The sequence below is a fragment of the Dufourea novaeangliae genome, unplaced genomic scaffold (genome assembly GCF_001272555.1).
Source record: "Dufourea novaeangliae isolate 0120121106 unplaced genomic scaffold, ASM127255v1 scaffold64, whole genome shotgun sequence".
Classification (NCBI taxonomy): Eukaryota; Metazoa; Arthropoda; class Insecta; order Hymenoptera; family Halictidae; genus Dufourea; species Dufourea novaeangliae.
Window position 1 is genome coordinate 2835407 of NW_015373954.1, and position 17171 is coordinate 2852577.

Below are 17171 nucleotides of genomic sequence, written 5' to 3' on the forward strand. Positions count from 1 at the left end.
AGCACCACCCCCTTAGTGATCTTCGCTCGGTCGCCTCTGTCCCTTATCGTCCTCGTCCCGTGACGGAACAATATACGATCGTTCCAGGACTTTCTTGAATTACTCCTCAGCTTCACGACCGAACTACTCGATGTTCTCAATGAAAAACTGTTCTTATACTCTCGTGGTCGGGGAGATCGCTCTAGTTGCACGATCACACCGAAACTGAACATCTCGAATGATTTTTCTCGAGCTGCAGATCAGCTCCTGGACCTTGATTTTACCCCCTCTTTCCCCCCTCTTGGGGTCCAAATCTTCTGCATCGGGATATGTCCTGCGACGTGGTCCAGGCGTGTTAACGCTGGACCAGTTTTCGATTCCCGGCCTGGGATTCTCACGGGACAGCCAAGAGGGAGGGAGGGATGCTGCTGAGAAACTGGACAACGGTCAAGCGTTTCGTCCCGTTTCCAACCAAGCGGACGCCGCGACCCTGGGCCACCTAGGGGTCTCTCTCTGTGTGTGTAGGGGTTGAATCTTTCCGTGATCGGGGGAAGAAGGGGTTACGAAGTAATTCTGGTTTGATCCAGCGGGATGGTGGTGGCCCCGCGTGAGAAAGGGTCCTCGGATTCGACCTCTCGGCTCGATATACGGCAATCTCTCTGTCCTCCTTCTCCTATCCTGCACGAACGACCCGTGGAGAGGCGGAGTGGTTCCGGCGGAAACTGTTGCTCGGATGCGATTAGGAATCGAGGGGCTCTATCGGGTTTTGGTCGTTTCGTAGGACTGCGGTCTGGGTTACTTTTTTTCCTTTTTGCACAGAGATTTCTACCCGATCGCACAGTGGTACAGAATAAAAATTCAACAGTTCATACGTTTATTTGTTGTAGCTCGAACGATCGAACATTTTTAGAGTTGTAAATTTCATTCGAATTTGAGTAGATGAACGAAGAGATTTTTCGACAATTTTAGAGAGTTTCGTGGATCACGACCGTTGTTTTATAGTAACAGTGTTATTCAATATCTTCCGGAAAGTCTGAATTTTCTAGGAAATTCTTTTTTTTATTTTTGAATGAAATTCAGGGTAGGAGAGGTGTCCGAGGAGAGCAACGATGGAAGAAATTTTCTATGGTTAGGGGTAAGTTGACGTGAGCTTTTGAAAGGTAGAAGAAATTCGCTTTCGACTGTATTTAAGCTGCTGGATTTTCATTCTGGACCACCGTGCAATCGGTGAAAATGAAAGTTTCCTTGCAATATACAACAAATTTATGAATCGAGCCTTTTTACCCATGTCGCTTTGAATGTCATTTATATCTTCCTCGGTAATTGCGGTGTTGCATGTACGGGGTTTGTTTAATATTCTTTTAGTATTACAATCAAGAAACAATGAACGTTAAAACTGTCTGACAATCGCGACAAACCCTCTAAATCATATTCAATTTACAAATCGTGGTTGTTCATCGCCCATTCGAATATCAGCAATTTCACGTGGCACAAATTTAATTATATCAGTCATCCAAAACGATGTTAAATATCCATGCTGGAAATAATTTACAGCTAAACTCAACTACGGATCGATAGTAATTTTCAACGTTTCAAGGAACCGTAAGTTTATCCAATGCTACTGTGCACCCCCCACCCCACCAGATTTTGCTCGAGCCGCTCGATATTTTCCAATTCGTTTCACCGGTCCGACGATTAACCCGGCACGGACGGAATGAAAAAAGAAATAAAAAAACACACCACCCCCTCCTCCTACCCTCCTAGGATGGAAATTAAAAGTGGTCCCGCGAATTAAGTCTACTCTGCGGCGGTGAAAGAATTACCCACCCCCCCCCCTCCCTTGCCCCTGCCATTGTTGAGTCGACGGGCTCTCGCCCCTGGCTGGAAACAAAAGGGAGGAACGAAAAAGAGAGAGGTGGAAGGGTGGCCCGGGCCACGGTTAATTCTAAGTTCGGCACTAATAACGGCCCCCGGTGTTTCGTTAGTCCCCGAGGTGGATTAACGGGGACCCTGGAACGGGGGACGGCCTTTAATGGTGGCGTGCATGCAGAATTCAAATAATATTTACCTTACGGGGACACGGCGACGCTCACTGCCGCCTTTTGATTCTCGCGGGACAGACGATCTAATGGGATTCACGTTTTGACGCGTGGATAACACGTTGACTGCGTTTTTTCTTTTCTTTCGGAACACTGCCAATCGAGTGTTGTCGAGAAGGATTCACCTTCTTGCGGTTCCTTTGGAATCGTTGGTTTTTAATTTATCAGAGATTTTATTTTATGGTACGTTATGCTAGATCGTCTTATATATTCTGTATATAATAATAATTATTTATTAACGGGACAAATACCCTTTAGTACAGAGTTATTACAATAAGAGAAGGACGTACATAAAAATGGAAATAAATGGTATAGTTGAAATTAATTATTGACAATGCGAAGGAACGATTAAACATGTCGACAGAGTTACAGAATTCGTTGGCCAATCTCAGAGCACGGTCGAAACAACCAAGTTGGCCATATTGAGTACGGTGAGTTTTGATATAAAATAGGTTGTGACGACGAGAGCTTCGAGATGGTACATAAAAATTTAACAGTTCTGTAATCTCCGAGCAATTCACGCCGGCCAAGGAGCACCGTATTTACCAAAAGAATGTCCAGCAATTTACGTCTGTTTGCCAAAGTTGTTAAATTAAACTGAGATAAAATGTTACCGTAAACGCGGCATGTCATAGTGAGAGGGTTACCAGTACGATAAGCTAGTAACAATTTAATTTACTATACATTTCGTATACAATTTAATTTACAATACTAGCATCTCCAGTGTCCAAATCGTGGAATTTTCGATCCGTCGATAGGGGTTGATCTAAATTTCAAGGAATTCTCGAAAAGAAAATTAAAAAAAAAAAAAAAAAAAAAATAAATCGTCGCGAAAGATATCGGTCGTCGCCTATTAAACGGTTCGCGAGCGCGGTTCCGGGCCGGGTCACGCGGAGGGGCGTCTTAATTAAAATTAATTGTCCCGGCAGTGAACGCGAGCGCGCGTCGCGTCGTAAATCATAATAACTGGGGTGGTGGGACGGTGGCGGCAGTGGTGGCGGTGGTCGAAAGTTATGGATGTGCCGCGATGCTCGAACGATGGAGTGGGGAGAATCTTTCATCTCGATCGCCGATCGATGGTTAACCCCGCCGCTCGAAATCCAGGACTCTCTCCTCGCCTCGCGGCGACCCCTCCCCCGAGACAGTGATTGATCGTCCGCGTGGAAGCGGCGGCGGATCCTTCGTTCGACTACCGTTTCCTATCCGGACACGCGAGGAAAACAAGCGAGGCACCGATCGAACACGACGTGACACCGGCGGGGTGTCAAGCGGCCGTGCGAGATATTTCATCGTGAGCTCGGTTTGGTAGCCGATTAACAGGGTTCGAGGTGCGTTCCGATTTTCAGACGACGCCTCGAACTCCGACCATACAGTAGGAGCGGACGATTTCGTTGTCTGGGTTCGATGACTTTATTGGATGATCAACGTTAGAGCTATCGGAAAATGGACGTGTCTTTTCTACACTGTATTGTATTACGATGAAATCACTTTAAAATTTGTAATCTTCATGTATTGTGGTTAAGATAAAAACGAATCACTTTTTTCTGAGGGGAATATGGGAACTTAATTATTGCCAGTGTCCCTAATAATGACACTTTATTTATTTTATTTAATAAAAATTGTATGTATAACGTATTGTGCGACATATGGGTTTGTGTGTACCTGGTGTTTGAAAATTAATGGTGAAACATGAAAGTGCTCTTGTTATTCGAATTTCAAGTTATTCATTGTAAATAGGAGTAATAATATTAGTCGTTTAGCTACTCCAGGGATAGGATTTTATACGTGTAGTTTTATCATTGATCTGTAGGTATCGCGTCTAGCCTAACCTAACAACTTTCACTGTATTGTAGGTACATACATCAGGATAGTCTGTTCTCTCCAATATGATCAGTGGACCAACGGCTAATCGATTATAAAATTCGAATCACGAAAACCGAAATGCTTCACCCGCGACAAATTAATACTACAAAATATTCAAAGGGGATATAAGCTTCGTAATTTCCTGCGAACGGGTACAGAATTGGTTTCCAATACACGAGAAAATCATGCGGGTAGATATCGCGGGAAAAAGTATGAAATTCGTGACTTCGACCCCAAAGGAGAGGGGGAATGTTCTTTCGAGTCGAAGGTTTTCAGGATGGACGCATTAATATCGGTGCAATTCTCGGTCGAATCCTCGAACAGGATTGCGTTCGTGAAACTATCGACGCGCGGACCACGGGAAAAACTAAGGGAGAAAAGGAAAAAAGTTCCGCTTACACGGCCAATGGGAAAAGGATTACGAAGGAAGAAGCCGAGAACGACGGAGATCCCCTTGGCGAGGATCGAAAGAATTTTTCCTTGACACAGATGTCGGATGAAGAATCCTGGGGGCGGTCACATCGAGCGAGACACGCCGCGATATCGATCTTTTTATTGTGGAAACGGGAGACGCCACCGCTTTCGGTGGAAATTGCTCTCTCTTTCTCTCTCTATTTCTCTTTCCTTTCGCCAATAATACATCGCGAGTCGCGCGGCCCGCGTTTATATTCTGAATCGTTGCCCCGCCAGGAATCGGGGCCGATACGTATCGAGATAGACGTCGGTCGATAAGTGCCTGGATTTTCAAGGGATGAAGGAATATCCTCGTCTTTCGGACGCGCGGAATTCACTGACTGACCTTTTTCGGGCGTCGCACATAACGTCACGGGTTCGTGAACAAATAGTTTGTCAAACATGTTTGAGCATTTTCAAACGACATATGTTTAATATGTTCGTAATAAACGTTTAGGATGTTCGAACTGTTTGGACATTTCGTCGGGAGTTGGACACGCAACATCTACGTCAATTTTTATTTTCTCTAAAACTAGTTGCGTAAAATAATATATTGACACTTCCTATTAAACCTTTCAATTATTTATCGAATAACTCAACAGACAATTTTCAAATTCCTTCTCATTAGCCCCGATAAATCGCACGCAATTCACCCATTTCCCTATACCGAAAAACTGACCCAACCCCCCTCCTCCGTAAAAAGTCATATTTTCCACTTAATCCTACGCGCCCTAGGGCTCACAGCAGGCCTCCACGGGGTTAAGGCGTCTGCAAACACGACGCCGCGGCGTCATGGACGCGTCGTCGTGAGCGGGATTGTCAATTAGGGCGCAGGGGGTGGGGGTGTGACGACGACGATAACGGGCGTACAGGCATCACGCATTAACCGTTCACGACGGCGCAAACTCCCATCCCACCCTTGGGGAGGGGTTGGGGGGTAAAGCCTCGCGCCGGAAGGAGATCATCGCCGCGGCGGCGGCTTCAGGTAATCCCTGGTGGAGGGGTACAGCAGTCGCCGTTGCTGCCTGTGTGTATATGTGTGTGTTTGTGTGGGTAGTCTTTATCGGACGCATATTTGCCGGCTCCAGCAAATCCCACCCGGGGATTCCACGCCACCGACCGTGTGCTAGAAGAGGGATACGGGGGACAAAGGGGCCAGGAGCCTGGCGAAAGAAGGACACTGCGAAAAATTCAACCGATCCAGAGAGAGACAGATTGAAAGACAGAGACCTGGCCCGCCACCACCGTCGCTGCTCACCACTACCAACCCTTAGCCCACGCTCCGTGTGCTCGTCCACCGGTTAGAACTCCACGGCTTTGAGGGATGATGGAACGAAGCAGGGGAACCAGGGGGATGGTGGCAGCAAATAGAGTGGGACAGCGCGAACAAGGGTGCCGTGACAAAAGAGGCGAAGGGCCCGCGCGAGCCAGAGGCGGCGCGTTAGACAGAGAACGACGAGTTTCGAGGCCATGGCGGAAGGAACAAGAGACATGTATACATATACAGGGTGTTCGAAAATAACCATTCAATATTTATATGGTATATTGGACACAGTGTACCGAGTAAATAAGCCTCGATAAACGTGGGTCGATCATTTCTGAGATATAAACATTTTTGTATGCTAGCGTCATGATTGATATTCTTTTCTTCACAGTAAATCCTCGATGAGTGTTCGAAGGTTCCTCGGCATTGAACATTAAATATTTCATAAACTAAAGGTCCCACGTGGCTGAAACAAATATCGTTCTCAGAATTCCTTGCTCTATCATTATGCTAAACCTCATTTTTTTTTCAGACACCCTGTATATAGATCGAGCGGAAAAAAGAGGAACAAAGGGCGCGACGGGGACAGAGTCTCGGCAAGCCGCCGGGCCGAGGATCCGACGGCGACAGAGTAAATGGAAGTGGACGGGTAAAGGGGGTAGAAAAGGAAGGGGTGGGGGATCGGTTGCTGGGGAAAGGCCGCGACGGGGTTGAAAAGTTCAATTGCGCGTATTTTCGCAGTGACGTCTCGCAAATCCTGTGCCACCGTTTCCCCCCTCCCCAATCGCGCCTCTCGCTGGCTCCTCGCCTTCCTCCCTTAGCTCTGGAGCCAGACCGAGGAAAACTGGAATGACACTCCGCGCCAACCCACCCCTTCCCACTCTTTCTTCTTTCACCGATATTTAACTCCCAACCCGTCGACCACCGTTCCACCAGAAATCCTCGCGGACACAGAGGCTCGCGCGTCATCACGCGTGGGGGCCTGGTCAGATTAAACATGCGTACACCTATGATGTGTATGTACACAGGGGGATACATATATGTACCTCGTATGGGGCAGACCTCAGCTGGCCGATGTTCACGTTTCCTCTCCGCTGATCTCTTTTTTTCTCTCTCTAGCTGGTCTTCTCCAACCACCGACTCTCCCCTTTTTCCCTACCGTATTTTTTTTTTCCTTTTCATTTCCATCAACCTGTTCCTCTTCTCTGCTCTGCTGTCTTTCTCCAACGCGTCGTTCGTCTGTACAAACCCTCCCCACCCCCTCTAGCCCAGCCTCTATTTTTATTGTCATAACCAATTTAATTAAGTTTCCCGTTTCGACGTCGTACTTGCGGCTGTGTTAAACATTTTAATTAAGCGCCTCGCCCATTTACGCCCGCTCGTCCACCCACCCTTCCCACCCTCACCCCCGGCGATCCGTCAACCCCCTGTTCCCCTTAATTCGCTTCGTCATGTTTGACTGTTGTTTTTTTTTTCTTTTCCGATAGGCGTGCTTCGCGCGAGCGTGTGTGCGACGCGGTTACGCGAGAATTAATGAACGTAAGAAGGGATAGATCGTGCCTGATGGCGTTACGATTTAGGGGATACTGTTGCTGCTCGGGGCGTCTGGTCGAAATTGGGGTGGTTTTTTTGGGGGGAGAGACGAGCGTTAAGTTCTGGTCGGTCTCGCAGCTAGTTCAGACGATATACAGTCTTTTGGCAAGAATCGGTAATTTTGCTGAATCCATAATAATGCAACGTTCATACGATTCGAGTATCTTCACCTGAAAATTCAACTCCGATACGTATGCTTAGTTTCTGAAATGCGTCTATGAGAATCTTCATCTCGTTTCTGTTCTCTGTATAACTATCAGATACGGCCAGGGGGTAATTTTATTTTTTGCAAGGGTCGTAGTTTCCTTTGGAAATTTCTTGGAAGTTAAGACGACATACAGTTTTTTGGTAAGAATGGGTTATTTTGCTGAATCGATAATAATGCAACGTTCATACGATTCGAGTATCTTCACCTGAAAATTCAACTCCGATACGTATGCTTAGTTTTTGAAATGCGTCTATGAGAATCTTCATCTCGTTTCTGTTCTCTGTATAACTATCAGATATGGTCAGGGGGTAATTTTATTTTTTGCAAGGGTCGCGGTTTCGTTTGGAAATTTCTGTGCCGTTTAAGGTACCTTTGTCCTCATCCATTTTCAAGACGAAGGCACTATTCGCCACTACCACCGCGTCTGCTGTATTTTCGCAAAGACTTGCAGCTCTTTCTCTGAGTGTTTTCGAAGAGACAATTTTGCGCACGTTTTATGAGTCACGTCTCTGTGCACATGGACTGAATGTTTAATATTCGAGGAAACAGACACTGTGCTGTTTTCGTCATACGTTAATGACTTCGTGTGCGATCGTATCATTTCTTGGTGAAATTATCGATATTGATTGTAACCTTCCAACTGAAATAGTGAATTCATTTGTCCTCGATATGGTCTAAAATACAGACAAGTGGACTCCCTTACTTTTATAAAATAGCAGGCATACACTGTCACAAGAAACGAAAATTTCATTTATTTCTTATATTACGTGTACAAATAATGACCCTCTTTTCATAGATTTGTTGTTTATTTACAGAAAACCAGAATACAGTCTAGTCTAGCGAAAACATTCCTCATCCACATTTTATACGTTTACTCGAGTCGATACTTAATTGCAGGAGTCACGATTTAATTCCCTAGGTTACTTTTTATAAAAAAAATGCTATCAAAAGTGTTTATTGAAATCAATGAATTTTTATTTGTTCATGCTTTTACTAAATCAGAAATATATTTATTTACAAGTAAAACTATAGATTTCGTTCCTTATGAATACATTTAGCCAGATCAGTAAGTACAAACATTGCCTAGAAAATATAAACACATTTACCAAATTAACGCTATTACTGTAACAATCATCGTGTCCGTTTCGACGAACCATAAATATCCTCGATCCATCGAATACTCCGCCGTTTCCGTAGTCGACCATTAATTTCCAAAACGTGTCTCCTCCAATACACACACGTCATTTCCAGAAACACCGTCTATGTAACCCTCGTTTCATTCTTTTTTTCTTTTTTTTTTCGTCCCCGTGTTCCCTCGCTCTCTCTTCTCTTCGACTCATCGGCACGGAAGGGAGTCGTTCGACGATTTCACGAATTAATGAGGAAACGGTTTCGCTTCGTAGCGTCGTCGCGGCTCTCCCTCGGTCCGTCGCGCAGATGGGGTGTCGTTGGGGCGGGAGCATCGACGGCGTCGACGACGAAGGGGTGGTCTCCTCTGTGGAACGAGGGGAATGGGGTTCGGGGGTGGTTTAGGTGTTGATTCTGTGATCAACGAAACTACGAAACCGACGAGGTTTCGGGGTTGAGGAGGGGAGGGTAAGCTTCTTCATGGTGCCGTGGTTTCGCGGTTTAGGAGAGCCGACGTCGCCGGATATGGGTCCCCGTAGACGACGTCGCAGGGGGATGGTGCACGTCACGGGGAATATCAGTGGCGCGGGGGGTATATTTCGGCGTCGCGACGCCTTCCGTTCGCGCGAGGAATTGAAATCGGAGCGATGGAAATTGAAAAGGGATAATTCGACGAGATCGTGTTACTGGCTGGGCTTGATCGGTTATAACGATAAAAATTGGTCGAATGTAATAACTATTCCGTTTTATTTCAGTGAAGCAAGAAGCAAAAATTCTAATTTGTATTTGGGTAGATATGTAGTTTCCAGGTATAGATGTAAAAGAGAATTGATTAACTTTCAAGACGAGGATACTTTCTTTTAAATGTATTATTTTAAACTGCGGATTTTTCGGGAATCTAGTGATACAGCTGGATTGTTTGTGAAAAATAGACAATAGTGTCTTTTAAATCGTTTTTATAGTTAAGATAGTTTCCCAGGTGTTTGATCTAATGTATTTCGCAACCCATAACTTTGAGGGATGATTTCATCGCTTCAACTTGAATGAACGGCAGATGAAAAGGAAGAATACCCGTGATTGTCACTTCGGTATGGTCCCTTGTAAGAGAATATAGATTTAATTATTGCACCGTCCTGCGAGAGATATACCCGTGAAAAGTTCGACAAAGTCAAGGTAATATTTTTTTTAGTAATAACTTTATTTGTAAATGAAGATTTGCCTCGCTGGTTATACTCTTGCAATTTCGGACGAAACGCGAAGGTAGATTGATCTCAAAAGTGTTAAGATTCGATTAGAAATATCTTCGCATAAAAACATATAACTTGAAAAATTAATTAGTACTAATATTATACTGCCAAAGGTTTATCAAAATTTTGCTTTTCCTGAAATGTCTTTCTTCTGTCTCCAAGGGGATAGAAAATAAATAAATACAGAAAAAATTTTCTTGTCTTTATTACAATATGAAAAAAAAAACAAATACAAATCTTCGGTGCACGCGAGGAGATCAAAGAAGTTCCGAATATCGGGCCGCGATCATAAACGAAGCGACTGGAATCGCGACCGATTTTCCAACGGGAGAACGACCACGCACGACAAATTCGAAGTTTTACGCGGCCGTTTATTGCGTCGGCTCCGAATGTTGTGTATATGAATTATTTAACTGGTTATCCATTAATTACCGACGCCCACCGATAGCCACCACGCTGACAGTCGGAAATAATCCGTGGATTTTATGGGTCCCGGGGCTAGTCCGAGGGTGTGGAAAGGGTTGGCCTGTTCCCATGATGAACAGCCGAGGCATCTTGACCAATATCTTTTTATTTTAATTATGTATTTAACAATATATTCGCAGATTGAACGTGGTTATTCATAAGAAGAATAATTAACACTTATTACGAAATAAATATAATCAGCTTGTAAATTGTTGTAGGAAGAGAGGAGGACGTCAGCTTAACTTTCTTTCCAATGGTTTTGGATTTGCGCAAAGTATTAACAAAATAAACCGAAATAAATTCCGATCGAAGAAACGCGCTATTCCTACCCCTTGTTTAGATTCTGTTCTGCTTTTCACTCGTGTATTATTCGAATTAAATTCTGCCGAACTCTGCGACCGGTTAACAGTTTAAATACTTGTTTCCTGTGAACCAGCCACTAGCCTCGAGTGAATAATCTTCGGGGTCGGTAGTCTAATCTCCCATCAATTAATATCGACGCCGGAAAGGGGATAGGGACCAGGCGAGATAAAGACCGTCTCCTTTGCAGTTCCACCCCCCCCTTCACCCCCTGGAGTCTCGAATAACACGGAATCCAAGAGTGGAGCTCAGTTCCAGTTGCAAATGATGCCGGGGGAAAATTTCTTCTTCGCCTAGGGGTAGCCTCGGCCGCGTAGGAACCGTGCCATGAATCAAAATTAAAGTCGCTTTATCGTAAATTCTCCCCGCCCCCCCGCCCCTCTTTCGCCTCGACTCCTCGCGGCTCTAAGCGGGGCAATTAGTCATTCTCCGTGGTTATGATAAAACATAAAAGTCTCCATCGCCGGCCCCTCCCCTCGCATCCTTGGCACGGTTTTCTTGCGAGGAAACTTTTAAAGGAAACGCCGCGGCTCGAATTCACCCGGCAGCCCGTTCGCACCTTGCGGTTGCCTTCGTTCTCGCGGCGATAACTCACTCGGAAAATTCGAAAATCGTTCATTATACACTGCTTCACTTAACCATAAAACCAACCTAAACTTTTCGATTGTTACGTATTCTGGTTGAAATAAAAACGAACCTAGTATACCTAGAAATCGTCTGTTCACCGATCATGTGTCTCTAGAAAAGGATACAATATATTCCCTAGGAAAAAGAAGTGGTTCGTTTTTATTTTAACCAGACTACATAAGGATTAAAAATTATGGTCTAGTTTTATAGTTATTATTGCAAATAATCCACGATCAAAAACAAGATAAATTACAGTTTAAATAGCATACATATATACGCGTGGTTGAAGTGTCAAATACGACATATCTCATATCGCCAACCTAATACTTCGAGGATCTCCCCACACCCTTCTTTGATCCCTATCCGGTCACTCTGAACGCAAAAGCCGTGGAGGTGTTGCACGACCTTTCTCTCTATACGATTCTCGCGACAAATCGTAGCATTAATCCGTCCAGGCTGGACGGGTCCTATTCGTTCCCCTCCTGCTCCTTCGTCCGTTCCGAAGAGGGAGATCCAGAGATGGTGGCCTAAACAAGTGCTGGGTATATATATATATATATATAATCCCGGGACTTTTCAGCCAGCCGACCCTCCCTCCCGCACTCAATAATCCCATAACGCTATAGCAAGCCTCTATTACGGGACCCCTGTCCGCCCCTCTAGACCCCCGTCGAGAGGCAGAGACCCCAAGGGGGAAGCCAGCCCCGATTCTACGGGTACACGCCACGCTACCGTGAAACCGCCCTTGTCTTCCTTCTCTTCTCCCCCCCTCGGAGAACCCCTCCACGTCGAGGAGGAATCGACAGGGAAGGCCTGATCGTGTTCGAACGACGAACGTAGATATATCCGTGGTCTCCAACGGCCAGGCACGATCCGCCTGAAGAATCTGACGCTGAATCCGATCGAAACCATTTTCGTAAACGTTCATGGGTTACTGTAAAGTTAGTTTGTGGATTGTTTATTTGAATATTTAAACGAAATAGGATTTAATGGTAAATATGAATAATTATTTATATAGAAGTTATAATCGATGTCGATCATGCCGGTAATAAGTGACAGAGGTTATATTGATTTCCTTTCGAATTATACTGATGCTCAAGATAATTGTGTGACATATAGACTGTAGTATACAAATGCAGAGATTGTATAATTTCCTCCGTTACTACCCTTACGCTGGAAAGTTTCTCTAATTCACCCAGCCAAAATATTACATCTATGAATAATATAATTTAAATGTATATAGAAGTCCAGTATCAGCGAACAGGATTCCTCCATTATCCGAACGCCTACGCCCTTCTATCAGTTCGGATATCAAAGGAATAAATACGTCGCTCCGTGTTCAGACTACTAGGATGGTGGTCAGGGGTAATAACGTGTTCTCCGCCGAGGGTGGTTTTTCAGTTCCGCCTACCCCACGTTACGCAGGAAACGCGCGATTTACCCCCTTATGCGGGCAATTTCTATGCACGCACAGCGTCCGACCTACGTGCATGTCGACGCCGGGGGATAAAAAGGAAAAAAAAGAGGTGTTGGATACGCGACAGCTGTAAGCCCCCGGGGTATACGAGTCCTCGACTTCTACACCCCCTCCGCGCGCGCTTAGCCCTCCTCCAACCCCTCGGTGTCTGTGTGTGTGTGTGTGTGTGTGTTTGTTCACACCTCTTTCTCGATCTCCCTCGTTCGCGAACGTCGTCTCTGTTCTTCTATCTTTGTCCCTTTCCACCGACCGCCAGTTTCTCTCACTCCCAACGAATTCCTTTTTTATTCGTCTTTCTATCGTTGCTCCTCTGGCTGGCTCTAGGTCTCCGCTTCCTTTCTAGGTTTTTCTCTTTTGCTCTATTTCTTCTCCGTGTGTATGCGTGTTCTTTTACTTTTCCTTTCTTCAAAGTTCTCTCCTCTGCGTTACCGGTCTCCGACTTTTTTACGACTCCTTTTTCTGATGATCTTTACCCCTCCCCCACCTCACCGCGCCCTCTAGGTACACTCTACTGTTTTTCTTTTCCATAGATCAGCTCCGGGGTTCCTCTTCTTTCTTTGCCGGCTGACTCCCGTCTTTTCCATTTGCTCGGATGTAGGCACATTGACACATACAGCCGCGTTCTCTGATTCTGACGTGTACATTTCGGTTTCGTTGGATATTTCGAGTATTTACTTTTGATTATTCTCTCTTCCAGCCTGCTTTTCAGAGTTCGCCAGATCTTATCCGTGGTGTTTTTTTTACGTTTGAAGGTTCCGCTCTCTCTCCTTTTTCTGTCTATTTCTCATCGTATTTCTTATATTAATATTAGGCGTACAAATTATTTATTGAATCAACACCGTCATCATTTTTTCGAGAAGGAATTCGTCAACTACCTAAGATATGACGTAAATGTGTAGAGAAGGGATGAGCAATATTTTCAAGATTAGACTATAATTTTTTTTGTAAATAAATAACAAGTCTATGAAAAGGAAGTCACGATTTAATTTGTACACCTTATATATTATTCGTTGTCGCTGTTTCGAATTTTCTACGGTTTCGTTCGCAGAGAATATTGTTATATTCTTCTTTGGCGTTCTTTTATTCCGCTTACACGGAACACTTACTGTCTGTTCCTGTGAAGCTTACGTTTTCGTTCCTCTATTATAACGAGTTCTCCCCCCCCCCCCCGTGTAATCGCATCACTCGGGGACTGACAACGTGATTATAGACATCAGCGGATACGATTACGCGATCGATTCATCGGCTGGTGACTCGCCTCTGCCTTATTTCTTCTCGCCGACTGTCAACGAGGATCATGATATAGCGGGCACGTCGACGGAGATTATAAAGAAGTCCAGAAAGCGTGATTATAGGGAACGGAATATTTTATTCTCCCTTTGGTATGCAAAATCATCCGTTATACTTTTTACATTTCACCCTGCGTCTCATTTGCCTTCCTCCTACGTCTATACAACACAGGTTTCATTTCTTTTATGTCCAGACGGTTTCACATACGGTCTCTTTATTTACTTTCTGTGAACTTCAATCTATATACGTTATTTCGTCCTTCATCTTCGATTATTTATTCTCTTTCAGATTTTCTTTCGACGTTTACCTACGACACGAAAGTACAGCATTCAAATATGCATTATTTTTCCTCCTAATATCCATCTTCGATATCATCTCATTTCAACGAACCTTAATGTATAATAACTACCTTCCTATCTTCTATATCCCCTTCCTTTGAATTCTTTTTTTTTCTCTGTATATTTTGTTCCCCCTGATTCCTCAGATTTTCTTTGCCACTTCTTATTCACTTCATATTTCATTCATAGTTATCACCGAACACTCCACCATTTCGACATTCATTTCTATCTTTACATTCCTTTTCGATAATTTTCTAATATCTACAGTCGCTTGTTCCTCGTTTCTTTAAATGCCCAAAAATGTTCCCCCTCTCCCTTGCACCGTCCTCAAGCTCCAATAATTATTTCACCCCCTTTCTTTTTCCTGATTCTTCACAAATCCTCCATTTCTTATTTCCCATTTTTGTCATCGCATAATTCCCATCTTCTTCTATTCTCTATACACTCCACTATTTTTCTCTCTACCCTAATTTTCCTCTATTCCCTCCTCTTTCTACTCCGCTCCAATTCTCCCTCTCGCTGTGTCTCCATCCCTTCAGCACAATGTTCGCTGTCTCTCATCCCTTATATTCACTCGGTGTCCAAGTGGCGTGTCACCACCCCCGCAGGCTACACGGGACAACGTGTGCGTGTGTGTGAGCGGAGGGTGGGCCAACAGAGGGAAACATAGAGGGGGAAAACCGTCCCGACGTAAGCCAACGGGTACCAAGCCCCGGATGACTGACGATTACGTTATTCAGAGGAGAACGTGCACGTCCGCGGCAGGATCCATTCGAGGTTCGCGTGCCCGTTTGTCCCGCGTGCGCTCGTTTCACGTGATGCCCATCGGTTCAGGCCTCGCTGACTCCGATTCACCCCATTAAATTTAATTTCGTCGCGTCCCTCCCCCCTCGACGAGTCGCTGCCCTACCGTGTCGGTTCTTTGAAACAGGGCCGTCGATTACACACACAATCACGGAACTCGTGATCGCCTATAATTGCTGTGAATGAGAAAACGATACGGTGTAATCGGTCAACCCCCTCCCCCTGTTCGCCGTTTCGTGAACGTCGACGGGATTATTTTCGAGGACCAGGAACAAAGAGGTTCGTTGGAACAGAAAGTCTACATTATAGTTTCGTTTAGAATATTTATAATTCACTATCAACCTGGCCTTCGCTATACAAATGTAAGTCTTAAAAAACCTGCCCTCTAAAATTTTTCAAGTTGTGCCAATGGTAATGTCAAGCAACGATAAATGAGCGATTCATTTGCTAATGTGATTAAATTGATTTTAAATATCAATCATAAAGGTTAAACACCAATCCAGTGTTTCGGTACTAAAATATGAAAGAATTTGATAAACTGGAGCTAGTCACTTTGGTCTCTTAACGGCTCATATTGAAATTGAAAATACAGCAAATAATCGATGAGTGTTTGAACGCTAAATAGCACTTGGTGTTCACACGTGTCATCCCCACCACTGAGGGAGTAGAACCAGTCAAGTGTCCAGTGGTGGGGATGACGTTTGAATACTCAATGTCCAGGAACCTTTGGTCACTCATCGATGATTTACTGTACTTCGAATTATACAGGGTCTCTGCCGCTCAAAAGTCCCATAAACACTAAACATTCTGGAACCACTTTAACTAGTTTATATCCGCGTGACTATTTAACAATATTTATTTCAGACTTACAACAATTACGTAATGTCTTATAGTTCGTTCAGTTCATACTGCGTGTTCAGAAGTGTCGTGTACGAAACTGCATAAACAGACATCGTTCGTGGATATTACAGTTTCCTTTTGGTCTCGTTCGTCGTCACCGAATTATCGACGCCATTATTTTATTAAGCCCGTCGAGAGGGGAACGCCGATCGAAGACGCGGCGGGATGTGATCGACGCGGAATCAGTTTCGAGTTCGACGCTCGCCCGGATAGCTGCCACTCACTTTGTCATTTCTATTTTTAATGACGGGAATCTCTATTCATAATTCAGCCGGTGCCGCGCGAGAGCCTCGATTCGACGGGCTAATAATTAATACGCCGACACCCGTGCATGATTAATCGGCAGTTTTGCAAATCTACGATCTTCTTCGTGGCCGGAAGGCGCGCCGAAATTGATCACCGAAGAATGAAAGTGAATCCTTCCCCCCTCGAGATCCATAGAAATTGGTTTCCTAAAGGATTCATAATTAGGAACGGGTAAAATTCGTTCCGTGGGAAGTGGAAACGTTTGCAGGTATAAATTAAAATTAGAAACGAGTACATATATGTATATATTTGTAACATATCACGGTAACAAATCGATGTATTGATTGTTTTGAATCATCTCATATCATTTATGATATGAATCATCTCGTAAAACAAAAAATTAATTTACGAGGGCCTGAAGCATTTCTTCCTATACGATTAGTGTTCTCGTGCGGACCCGAGTTTGGGACAATAATCGAGAGGAGTCTGTATGTACGTTCTGTGAATGATAGAAATAGGCAAAACACCGGGATGACACCGTCAGCGAACTGTCAGTATGAAACGGATACACCTGCTGAGCTCGATTTTTCGACAGGCCATATTACACCCCAGTGTAATGATGTGGCCGCGCGACTGAGCGTGCATAACCATCGTCTAGCTGCGGGAGATAAAATGACGCCGTCATCGATCAATAAACCGCCGGTAACGGCGGAACAAGGTTCCCGCGAAATTTGCTCGCTCGGTGAATTGACACGTCGTGCTCTCGAGAGCAGTCCCCGATCCAATGCGATTGTGGGAATCATCGCGATCATTTTTCGGTCTTTTCCGTT